Here is a 12103-nt window from a genome sequence, read left to right on the forward strand (position 1 = left end):
TAATACCAGGTCATTACACTATGATTTACCAATCAAATGTGTGCTTATTCTAGTGTCATTTATGAGGAATCTTAATTGATGAATATGAATCATGAAATGCTGTGAGTATATTAAATAAATACTAATAAAAATATTTTTTTTTACAAACAGGAAGTTGCAGGAATGTACACATGATCCTCTGCTTACATCTCATTGTGCAACATGTGAATGTTTTAATGGAAACTAAATGCAATGTCTGAAAGGGGTACAAATTATTTCCAAAGCAGGACCTCCACCCGGACAAACAATACAAGTACACAGTTCATGAAAAACAATATTTTTTGTTATTGTCATTGTAAGTGGGCCTAAACACTTATATTAGAAAATAACCTCATGGAAATGACTGCTGTCATTTGATTATAATAATAAGAGAATGTTGTCTGTCTATCTGTGTTGGCCCTGCGATGAGGTGGGCACTTGTCCAGGGTGCGAAAGGGACAAGCGGTAGAAAATGGATGGATGGTTGGAGATTTACTTGTTATTTAGTCAGGTTTGGGACAGGTGTGCTGCTGGTGTAGCCACAGTGTGCACATCTGATGTTGCTCACATGGGCTCCACTGAATGCTCAGGGAATTTTTGCGTTTGCTCACACACATGAAAAATTAGAAGGGAACATTGAGCAGGGGTAAGTCCTGGGCATGACGTTAAAGTGCATCCGGCAGTGGAGGCTCCTCTATGGGGTCTTGGGGCACTAGGAGGTTAACCCCTTTACTACTGTTACCCCAGGTGGCCCTTGGCAAAGGCCTAGTACCTGACTGCCCCCTAGCCAGGGATACGGTGAAGACCGCAAAGGCGGAGCAGGCGGAAGACGGTAGATTTAAGAACTACCACAACGGCTGCAATGGCGGAAGAAGGCTGCAGCAGAAAAAGGGTCCCCAGTCATCTTGGACTCCATGCCACTGGACCCTGACCCGATTTCTGTCAAGGATCGTGTGGTGACTGTCTGTGCACCAGTCTCCCCACGTAAAACAAAGTCACGCACAGGCATCCTCCATAAAGAGATACACCCCTACCAGGAGGATCGTCATACTCGTTCGAGTGACCGCCGATGATGATGAGAGCAGGGGTGTCAAAGTCAAGGCCCTTGACTTTGTATTGACTATGAAATAAATCACTTACTCAATTTTACAGCCATTTAAAAAAAAAAAAAAAAAAAAAAAAGATAATAATTTAAAAAAAAGATGTCAGAACAAAAGTGTAGGAGCGGGAAAAAGGAACTATATTAAAGACATAAGATATATTTGAAAAATAGATACATTCTAAATCGTTTTAAATGAATATGTTTAATAAGCCGTAATAAGAATGTTGTACACTAAAACACATACAAATATGTTGATATTAATAATTAATTAATCATTATTTTAATCATAATATAGAATCAGTCTAATGGGAATTTGATTGTTTTAAATTGTTTTTCGAAACAAAAATAATAAAACATGCAAAACGTACATTCTTTAAAGTCGGCTAAATAAAAATGTGTCAAAACAAAAGAGTGAAAAAAGGAAAATGCAACTAAATTAAATACATGAAACATATTTTGGAATAATAAATAAATTGTAAATTATTTTAAATAAATACCTTTCATATAAGGCTTCATTGCCGCCATTAGAATAAAATGAAAATATTTTTAATAAGCAGTAAGAATGACAATAATGTTCAATACGATATCAGAAAGTCATTAGAATACTTGCAAACTAAATTAACAATTTGGGTTGTCAAAGTCGAGGCTGGGTATCCCTCGGCTAATCTTGGATTTAAACAACGGTGAACTTTACTGATTGACAACTCAGAATTCGACCAAAAAGATCAATGCATAGTTTGAAAAAACTAACGCAATCCATAACTCACCTGTAAACACCTGTAAGTCGAACTACCATAACAAGTAAAATAAAAAAAAAGGAACTAGTGATGATAACCGTAGAGCAGGGTGTCAAAGTCAAGGCCCGCGGGCCGGATCGATTCAAATTATTCAATAATTGATCAAAGTAATAATAATAATTTAAAATTCAAATGAATTAAAATGTTATTTTTTTGGAAATATTTTTAAAATAATAATTCTCTTTTACGCTGATTGAAAATCGATTCATAATTGTCAAAAAAACAGCAAATTCTGTTGAGGTCAAACAAGATGAAAAACAAAATTTTTGCTTATTTTTAGTCAAATTCTGATCAAAGCAGGTGTGTTTTTAGCAAGGTTTTAGATCTCTCTCCACTTTTGACTATTGCATTAATGTAGACTTCTGTTTTGTTTGGGTGCAGTTCCACTTTTCTCCAGACAGGGGTGCTACAGGACAGTGGTTTTTAAGTGTAATCAAAGTGTTTACGTGTCGCAGACAAAAAAAATAACAGGTGAAATGTCTTTGTATTTGTATAATGTGTTTACAGGCATAACACATTAAAACAGCGTTGAGAACTTTTTGAATTAGGTCCTGACGTTGAGCAACTCAAACCTAACTTTAAAAATTAGGTGTCAAAGTCAAGGCCTGTGGGCCAAAATGAATTATATCTGATTTTTTTTTTTTTTATATATATATATTTCATTGAATTTTACAGTTAAAATCACATTTGACAATCATAATTTGCTCACTCAGACCCTTCACACATCCACTCATCCACACTCACATGCACACTTGAGGAGAGAGGCGCACTTGGGCTTTAACAACTCAAGGTTTACAGTATAGACATTATTAGAAAAAGTACCCAGATATTGTATATATATATTCATCCATCCTACACTGTCTCAGGATCAGCAGACGATCCAGACCATAGCAAGACGGATGAATATTCAAGGATCCTCAGGAAGTGATCACTAGATCACCTCCCGGGGGACCTCTCCACCGTTCACACTTAAAAAAGAAGAAGAAAATCACATTTTCGTGGCTTGATCAGATGCAAAAAAAATAATAATAATAAAGAAATAAATAAAAAATCACAAAAAACAACAACAAGTAAACTGTGAGAAAACCATATCAAAAGTGACAAAAAAAGCAATGGTAGTGTGGGAACAATACAAAAAATAATAACAATTAAAGGTGCAAACAGCGACGGACAGGACCGACTTTGAGGGCCCATAAAATCCAAACCGGAGCAGTAATTAAAACTCTTTCATCAACTTTTAATCAGAAGGGTGCAATCTCTCTACTGTGCTAATTTGAAGCTGACACGACAAACGCGCTCAGAGGAGATAATGTTTGAAAAAAGGTGACTGTTTTTACACAACTCTTGTTTTGAAGGGGGAATTGCAAACTTTCTGTTAATTTATGCTGGGGGTTGTCAGTGTATGAAATATAGGTCTAAGTGAGACCTACATAGAGGTTTTTGTTTCATGTCTCTACGACATTCCTACTGGGAGTTACAGGCAGTTTTGTTTTCTTCCTAGGGGGTGCTAGAGCGCAATTTTGAGTTTTGGGGTTTGGTTTTTTTGATTAGATCGCAATTTTCGCCAGTCCTGATGTTTGTGTCCAATATGGTGAGTTTTGAAGCATGTTAAGGGGGTCAAATTACAGCTCAAAGAGGCGGCGGTATAATAATAAAACGCTAGAAATACAATAGGGTCCTCTGTCCCAAAGGGACTCGGTCCCTAATAATAAAAAAGGAATACAACTACAAAAAAGATAAGACCCCCGGGATGATATTTGGTTAGTATTAGAACCGGCCCGCAGGCCACAGCCGCCTGCTGCTGTCTTGCACGCACTAATACTCCGTCAGTGTTGCCGCTAGGAATTTTTAAAAATGGGGTACCATCAAGTCATAAAAATGGGGTCCCATTTTTGGGGTCCCACTTTTTTGTAACTCTTTTGAAAACAAATGATAAATGTATGCATTATCCTGTTATATCTCACATTCTATATTGTGTTTTGGAAAAAGGTTGTCATAAACGTTACTTGATTCATTAAAAAATAATAATACAGTAAATAAACAGTCACTTTCTTCTTTCCTATATATTATATATATTATCATATATATTCTCATATATACTGTAACTTTTGTCTGGCTATCCCTCGGCTAATCTCGGATCTAAACAATGGGAACTTTACTGATTGACAACCCAGAATTCGACCAAAAAGATCAGTACAAATTGTGAAAAAACATAACTCACCTGTAAACACCTGTAAGTCGAAATACCATAACAAGTAAAAAAAAAAAAGGAACTGGTGATGATAACCGTAGAGCAGGGGTGTCAAAGTCAAGTCAATGAATTATCTATGGCCCCCGGGATGATAGTTGATTAGTATTAGAACCGGCCCGCAGGCCACAGCCACCTGCTGCTGTTTTCAGTGTTGGTGTTAGGAATTTTCAAAATGGGGTCCCCCATCAAGTCATAAAAATGGGGTCCCACAGTAAACTTTTGGGGTCCCACATTTTTTGTAACTATTTTGAAAACAAATGATAAATGTATGCATTATCCTGTTAGATCTCACATTCTATATTGTGTTTTGGAAAAAGATTGTCATAAACGTTACTTAATTCATTAAAAAAAATAATACAAAAGAAAACACATTTTTATGCATATGTAAATGTATTCAGATATAAAAATTCATTCACTTTCTTTGTTCCTTCATGGATCTAAACTTTACCGCTGCCGGTATTTTTTTCGATATTTTCATTGTAATATTTTCAGAATGTGTTTGTTCTATTTTTAGCCAAAGTAAGACAAAGAAAACAATCTGAAGTTGTCTTTATTTTTTAGTTTTAATGCCATGATTTTAATAGTCCGGCCCGCGTGTGCACAGATTTTCCTCCATGTGGCCCCTGAGCTAAAATGGGTTTGACACCCCTGCCGTAGAGTTACAATACATTGTTGCGTCTGACCAGTCTTCCTCTCAGGGAATTAAAGTCACTGGTCAATCCCAAGTTCTTTCAGATGACATATATGTTGAGTAAGAAGGACCATCAAGACAGAATAGGAATATTATCAAGTTTTACTACAGCTTTAGGAGACCATTCCTACAGTCCGTTAATAGCGGCATCTAGAAGCGGTCTGAAAGCCAAACGGAAAGAGACAACTTATTGAATACGAAAACAGCCCCCGCCCTGCCCAGAGGGGAATACAGCATCATTGTTCTACTACTGATAAGGTAAAAAGGGAGTATGCTCTACTACCACATTCCAACCCCTTCAAGGTAAAGCACAGAGTTTACTTGCGGACATAAGATACAAGCCAAAAGAGTACACATGGGAAAATATCATTTAAACATGACTATGCATAAAGAAAGAACTCTTAAACAATATATGCATTCGCCACAACATTTATAGACAGAAACTGTCACATCCGACACAACACGATTCCAGTCAAACTGATTCTCGCGATATATATTATTTGGTAAAATATATTTTTTAATAGAACCTTTTCAAAACAGGTTACAGGTTACAAAATCACACACGTGCTGCTGACATGACGTATACCCTTAGCCCAGGGATCAGCAACCCGCGGCTCTCGAGCTGCATGCAGCTCTCTTTTGCCGCCCTAGTGGCTCCCTGGACCTCTTTCAGAGATGTGTGAAAATGGAAAAAGATGAATTAAAAAAATAAATTTTTGTTTTAATATATTTTCTGTAGGAGAACAAACATGACACAAACCTTCCAAGTTGTTAGAAACCGCACTGTTTATGTTATACGTGCTTCACTGATGAGAGTATTTGGCGAGCACCGTTTTGTCCTACTAATTTCAGCGATCCTTGAACTCATCGTGGTTTGTTTACATGTGCAACTTTCTCCGATGCCGCCACAGAAAGACGCGTTTTATGCCACTCCTTCTTTGTCTCATTTTGTCCACCAAATGTTTTATGCTGTGCGTGAATGCACAAAGGATAACTTTGTTGATGTTATTGATTTGCTTAAGTGCTTATCTGGCATATTTGGTCAATCCATGACTGCAAGCTAATTGATGCTAACATGCTATTTAGGCTAGCTGTATGTACATATTGCATCATTATGCCTTGTTTTATTGGTATATTTGAGCTCATTTAATTTCCTTTACTTATGTCCTCTGTGTATTTAATTTACATTTGCATGTCTCATGACACATTATCTATATGTAATATTGGCTGCATATCTGATAGTTGTTTGTGCGCCATGTTGTTCCAGACCACAGCAAACGTTACCCAGCTTGCAAATATAGTAATAAATCCATTAATAGAAGACAGTCTGTCATTTCCTTTAACTTGGACACACACATTTATGCCTTTGGCCATTCTGAGCCAGTCATTTCCAGAAGTTATGTCATCCTGTGAGAAGCCAATGTTGCAAAAATGTGTAGAATAAATATTAAAATACAACATTTCTGTCAACAAAGATTTGCGTCAGCCTTTGATAGTAGGCTAATATAACTAATATAGACACTTACATCATGTGTTGCCTTCATTATAACACTTATATAAGGCTTTTAATTTTTTTTGTTTTTGGACCAATATGGCAAAATATTTCCAAGAATATTTTGATTTAATTTCTTTTAATTTCAAATTATATACATTTTTGGAAATTATGAATCGAATAAATGAGAATAGTGATAGATGTGAATAAAAAAAAATTTCAGCACCCCTAAAAAACATAAACTACATTGCATTTATAGAGAGTGGAACTCAAATATAACTGTCACATTCTCGAGTCAAACTGATTCTCGCAATATCCATCCATCCATTTTCTACCGCTTGTCTCTTTTTGATAAAAAATGTTTTCATTAAAGCTTTTCAAAACAGGTTACATGTTACAACGGGAACCGGTTTGGCAGTAATCGGACCACAAAGCAGAGACTCGGGCAAAAGTCAATACAAAATGTTTTATTAACAAAAGAGGGTGCGCAGGTGTGAAAACACTCCAAAAACTAGGTCCAAAAGATAAACAAAAAGCGATGGCAAACCAAAACGTTACCGTAAAAAAGGAAGTTTGAGAAAAACAAGGTACGGAAAAGGTGAAAAGCCAGTGAACAAAGGGGCAAAGGGTCAATAGGTCAACAAGGACTAGGGACACAGAACTCAGCCACTAGACGGGCATGGCGGAGGAACAATCTAGTGACCAATGTTGAAACAGAAGGCTTATGAAGGCCTGATTGCAGAGTGTGGGATAGTGGCTCCGCCCCAGGAACACCAAATATGGGCTCTGCAGTTTCTCTGGCAAGGCATGCTGAATAAAGAAGCTTGATAGCTATTAACCTGGAGATGGCCTAAAAATGTAATTCTTAAAAAAAAATAAAAAATCATTTAATTTTACATTTTTTATCTTTAAAACTATGAATCGATTTTGAATCTGAATAAATGAAGATTGCAAATTGGAGATGGCCTAAATTGTTCATTTATAGAAATTATTTCCTAAAAATAAAAAATCATTGAATTTAATTTAATTCCTAATTATTATTATTTATTCTAATCAATTTTTGAAAATTATGAATCTCTTTTGAATCAGTATGAATGAGAATCACGATTTAGATGTGAATCGATTCTTTTCAGCACCCCTAATAACCATAGGACTACACAGCATTTCTAGACAGCGGCACTGAAATGTAAATATTACATCCGATAGGCAAAAATACTTTTCTGGAGTCATTTATTATTTGGTCAAATTATTTTGATAAAACCTTTTCAAAGCAGGTTACAAAAGCTCATATTGGCTGCTCACATATGACGCATACACAGCTACTAAGTCGGAGATGGCCTAAAACTCTTTTTTTTTTAAATTAATTCTTAAAAAATACAGTAATTTCATTTCATTTGACATTTTTTATTAATGTTTTATCTTTTTTAATCGATTTTTGAAAATTATTAATCTATTTTGAATCAGTATAAATGAGAATTGAAATTTGGATGTGAATCGATATTTTTCAGCAACAGCACCCCTAATAACCGTAAAACTTCCTTGCATTTACAGACAGCGGATATGAAATGTGACTGTTACATCCGATACGCGACAACCATACTTGCCAACCCTCCCGAATTTTCCGGGAGACTCCCGAAATTCAGCGCCTCTCCCGAAAACCTCCCGGAACAAATATTCTCCCGAAAATCTCCCGATTTTCAGCCGGAGCTGGAGGCCACGCCCCCTCCAGCTCCATGCGGACCTGAGTGAGGACAGCCTTTTTTCACGAAGGGAGGACAACTGGGTGACAAGAAATAAATCATCCAGACTAGAGATAAATTGTATTATTATGTTTATCTTACCTACAAATAAATATATTTATTAATAATAATTTTAAAAAACTAAATACATTTTTACTATATTTTGCTAAAAACATCAAAATTAATTGTATTTTTTCTGACTCCTTATTACATCCAGGCATTAGAATTATACATTAAAATAAACATATTTGAAATAATTAATTTTAAATTATCATAATAATTTATTTAAAATGACCATATTTAATCATTAAAATTATTGCTTGTTTATCAACAACTTTAGCATTTTATTCATTACATTTTGAAACTCTCAGAAGCCAAGTTATGTTATATTCCTTAATATTTATTTATGCAAGTTTGAAGTATCAATCATCTAAACACAGTTTTGTTTGCATATTTTCAGGATGTAGATATATATATATATATATATATACAGGGACGTGCACATGATTATAGAGGGGCAGGGGCTCAAAGTCAGAAAAGGGCAGGACATTTTTTTTGGTCCTTTGCACAATATGGAAATTAATGTAAAATTAAATTTGCTAATAGGAAGCTAACTACTTAGCTGTGTGTCCTTTGTAGGTAAAAGTGATTGCCATTTCTTTTGTGTCAACAAATTATTGTCATAATGAGTTAATTCACATTATCATAGGCTTGGAAGACATGAAAAGCAACAAAACACTGGTTTATTATTAGAATATTTATTGTTAAAGATAAGCACTTTAATATTGAACATTGAACAGTGCAACATGAACTTTGAAAAAAAATACAAAAATAAATACTCAAATGGAAAAAAATTCTATGAGAAAATCTGTCCTTCTTCCCTTAACTTGATGAAAACACCATCAAGTTGTAACTTATGGTCTTTCTCACTTAATGCTCAGACTAAACAACTGAAACGCAATACAGGCCCAAAAATATGGACCAGGGGCCAGTAGAGGGCTGTAGGATGGAGGCCACCCATACCCAAATATGCTCCTCAATGTAAATTCAGGGCTTCCATGAAGCTAGTACTTGGTTTTAGCCATGCATTAAGAGGTTTGCTACCCTTAGCTGCTTCCTGGCGCTCCTTCTCCTTCCTTTTCTGTATCCTTTCTTTTTTTTGGCAGTGTGCTGCAGGCATAATCAACATGAATCAAGTTTAAATACAGATGGTAATATTCCTAACAGATAACCTACATCTTATATCCCCAGAATGCTGAAATTATTATTATTATTAATAATAATAATAACAATTATTATTATTATTATTATTATTATTATTATTATTATTATTATTATTATTATTATTATTATTATTATCATTATCATTCTTATTATTATTATTATTGTTATTATTATCATTATTATTACTATTATTATTTTGTTAACCCACACAGTAATAGCAAAGTCACAATAAACTTTATATCTAAACCTCTACTGTGAGAGAAATGTGATCCGCCGTAAACACAGTGCATTTTATTTTGAAAATTAACCTGGTGTTTTATTTTGTATTTTGTACACTACTTCCTGTCCCGCATGATCCGCTCTGCTCTGTGCGGAATTGATGTGCCGTGCTCCGACGTCCGGCAAAAACAGAAACTGACACATTGAATAATAGAATAATACAGCGTTTTTCTAAAATATTACCCATATTAGATGCTGAATAAGTGGACGGCGACTAGACCATAACTCACAGGTTCAAGTTGCTCCACTCTCACGTCTCCTCAGGGGCGCAGTTGGCTCTCTCTCCTCTCACTTACTCACTCACTCGCCCTCTCTCTCCCTCTCTGGCGGAAGCGGCAGGCTCAAACAACCCGGTATTACAAGAAAACGTGGAGTTATTGTAACGCTGTTTTTTTTTACATCCCTAACAGGAATTTATTAATGTTATTTAAAGAAAAGAAGAAAAAAAAAAAAAAAGAAAAAAAACACACACACACACACACACACAGGCAGAGGGCACTTTTTAAGACGAGGCAAAAAAGGGCAGGGGCTCAAGCACCCATAGGGCCCTATGTGTGCACGTGCCTGTATATATATATATATATATATATGTATGAAATACTTGACTTGGTGAATTCTAGCTGTCAATATACTCCTCCCCTCTTAACCACGCCCTCAACCACGCCCTGCCCCACCCCCGACCACGCCCCCACCCCCCACCTCCCGAAATCGGAGGATTTAAGGTTGGCAAGTATGGCGACAACACGATTCTCGAGTCAAGCCGATTTTCGCGATATATTATTTGGTTCAGACTTTTTAATAAAACATTTTCAAAACAGGTTACAAAAGCTCATATTAGCTGCTGACATACGACGTTTACAAGGCGTAGATGGTCTTAAAAAAAACAATTTTTTTAAATTCATTTTTTTTAAATGTTTTATTTAATTTCCTTTCATTTTAAATTAATTTTGTATCTTTTTAAAGCGATTTTTGAAAATTATGAATCGCTTTTTAATCGCAATAAATGGCTAACAAGTTGGCTAACTCGTAAGCATCTATCGTTGTTATTGGTACTAAATATAAGAACTGTTTGACTGTTTGTGTTTCACGCTTAAATCTCTGAAGGTTTTATTATCATGTTTGTACCAAATAATATATTGTGAGAATCAGTTTGAATAAAGGATCGTGATGAAGCGAAAATTGATTCTGAATCAAATTGTCATCTCGAGAATCGGAATCAGATCGAATTGTGAGTTGTTGTAAGATTCCTGTCCCTAATACAAAGATGAGGACTCATTGTTAAAACTAACTAAGGTTTACAAAATCATTTGATGCAAAAGTCAAAATGTTTGAAGAGTTGATGTACAAGTCAGTGGGGGGAATTCATGATCCAAACAAGTACAGGACTAAATAGTAGGGCTGTAAAAAAAAATGTGGTTATTGATTTAATTATTATTTGTAACAATTCTTAATCTATTAAAAAATATATAAAAAAAATAAAAAATAAAAAAATGAATATAATATATATATATATATATATATATATATATATATATATATATATATATATATATATATATATATATATATATATATATATATATATATACAGTATATATTATTATTATTATTATTATTAGGGACAGAGTCCCTTTGGGACAGAGGACCCTATTGAATTTCTAGCGTTTTATTATTATACCGCCGCCTCTTTGAGCTGTAATTTGACCCCCTTAACATGCTTCAAAACTCACCAAATTGGACACGCACAATAGGACTGGCAAAAATTGCGATCTAATCAAAAAACAAAAAATTGCGCTCTAGCGCCCCCAGGAAGAAAACAGAGACAAAACTGCCTCTAACTCCCAGTAAGAATGTTGTAGAGACATGAAACAAAAACCTCTATGTAGGTCTCACTTAGACCTAGATTTCATACACTGACAACCCCCAGCAAAAATTAACAGGAAGTTTGCAATTCCCCCTTCAAAACGAAAGTTGAGTAAAAACAGTAACCTTTTTTCAAACATTATCTCCTCTGAGCGGGTTTGTCGTGTCGGCTTCAAATTAGCACAGGAGAGAGATTGAACCCTTCTGATTAAAAGTTGATGAAAGAGTTTTAATTACTGCTCCGGTTTGGATTTTATGAGCCCTCAAAGTCGGTCCCGTCCATCGCTGCTTGCAGCTTTAATTGTTATTATTTTTTAAATCTGTCCTGTACAGCCACCAAGAATTGATAAATGTCTTGAATCGATAATCGAGTCTAAATCGAATAAAGAATAGAATCGAATCAAATCGTGTGGTGCCCAAACATTCACAGCCCTAGTAAATAGTATACTAAAAAATATCTAGTAAACATAGTCATATCTTTTATGTGTTTTTTTTTTGGTGCTTTTTCTTTGGCTTTTTTGCTATGGGTATATCAAGTATAACGCCTCACAAGCCAAACAACAATGAAAAGTAAAAAAAAAAAAAGAATGACATGTTTAAAAAAAAAAGAATGGTGATGATAACCATTAGAGATGTGAATCTTACGC

The sequence above is a fragment of the Nerophis lumbriciformis genome, linkage group LG32 (genome assembly GCF_033978685.3).
Source record: "Nerophis lumbriciformis linkage group LG32, RoL_Nlum_v2.1, whole genome shotgun sequence".
Lineage (NCBI taxonomy): Eukaryota > Metazoa > Chordata > Actinopteri > Syngnathiformes > Syngnathidae > Nerophis > Nerophis lumbriciformis.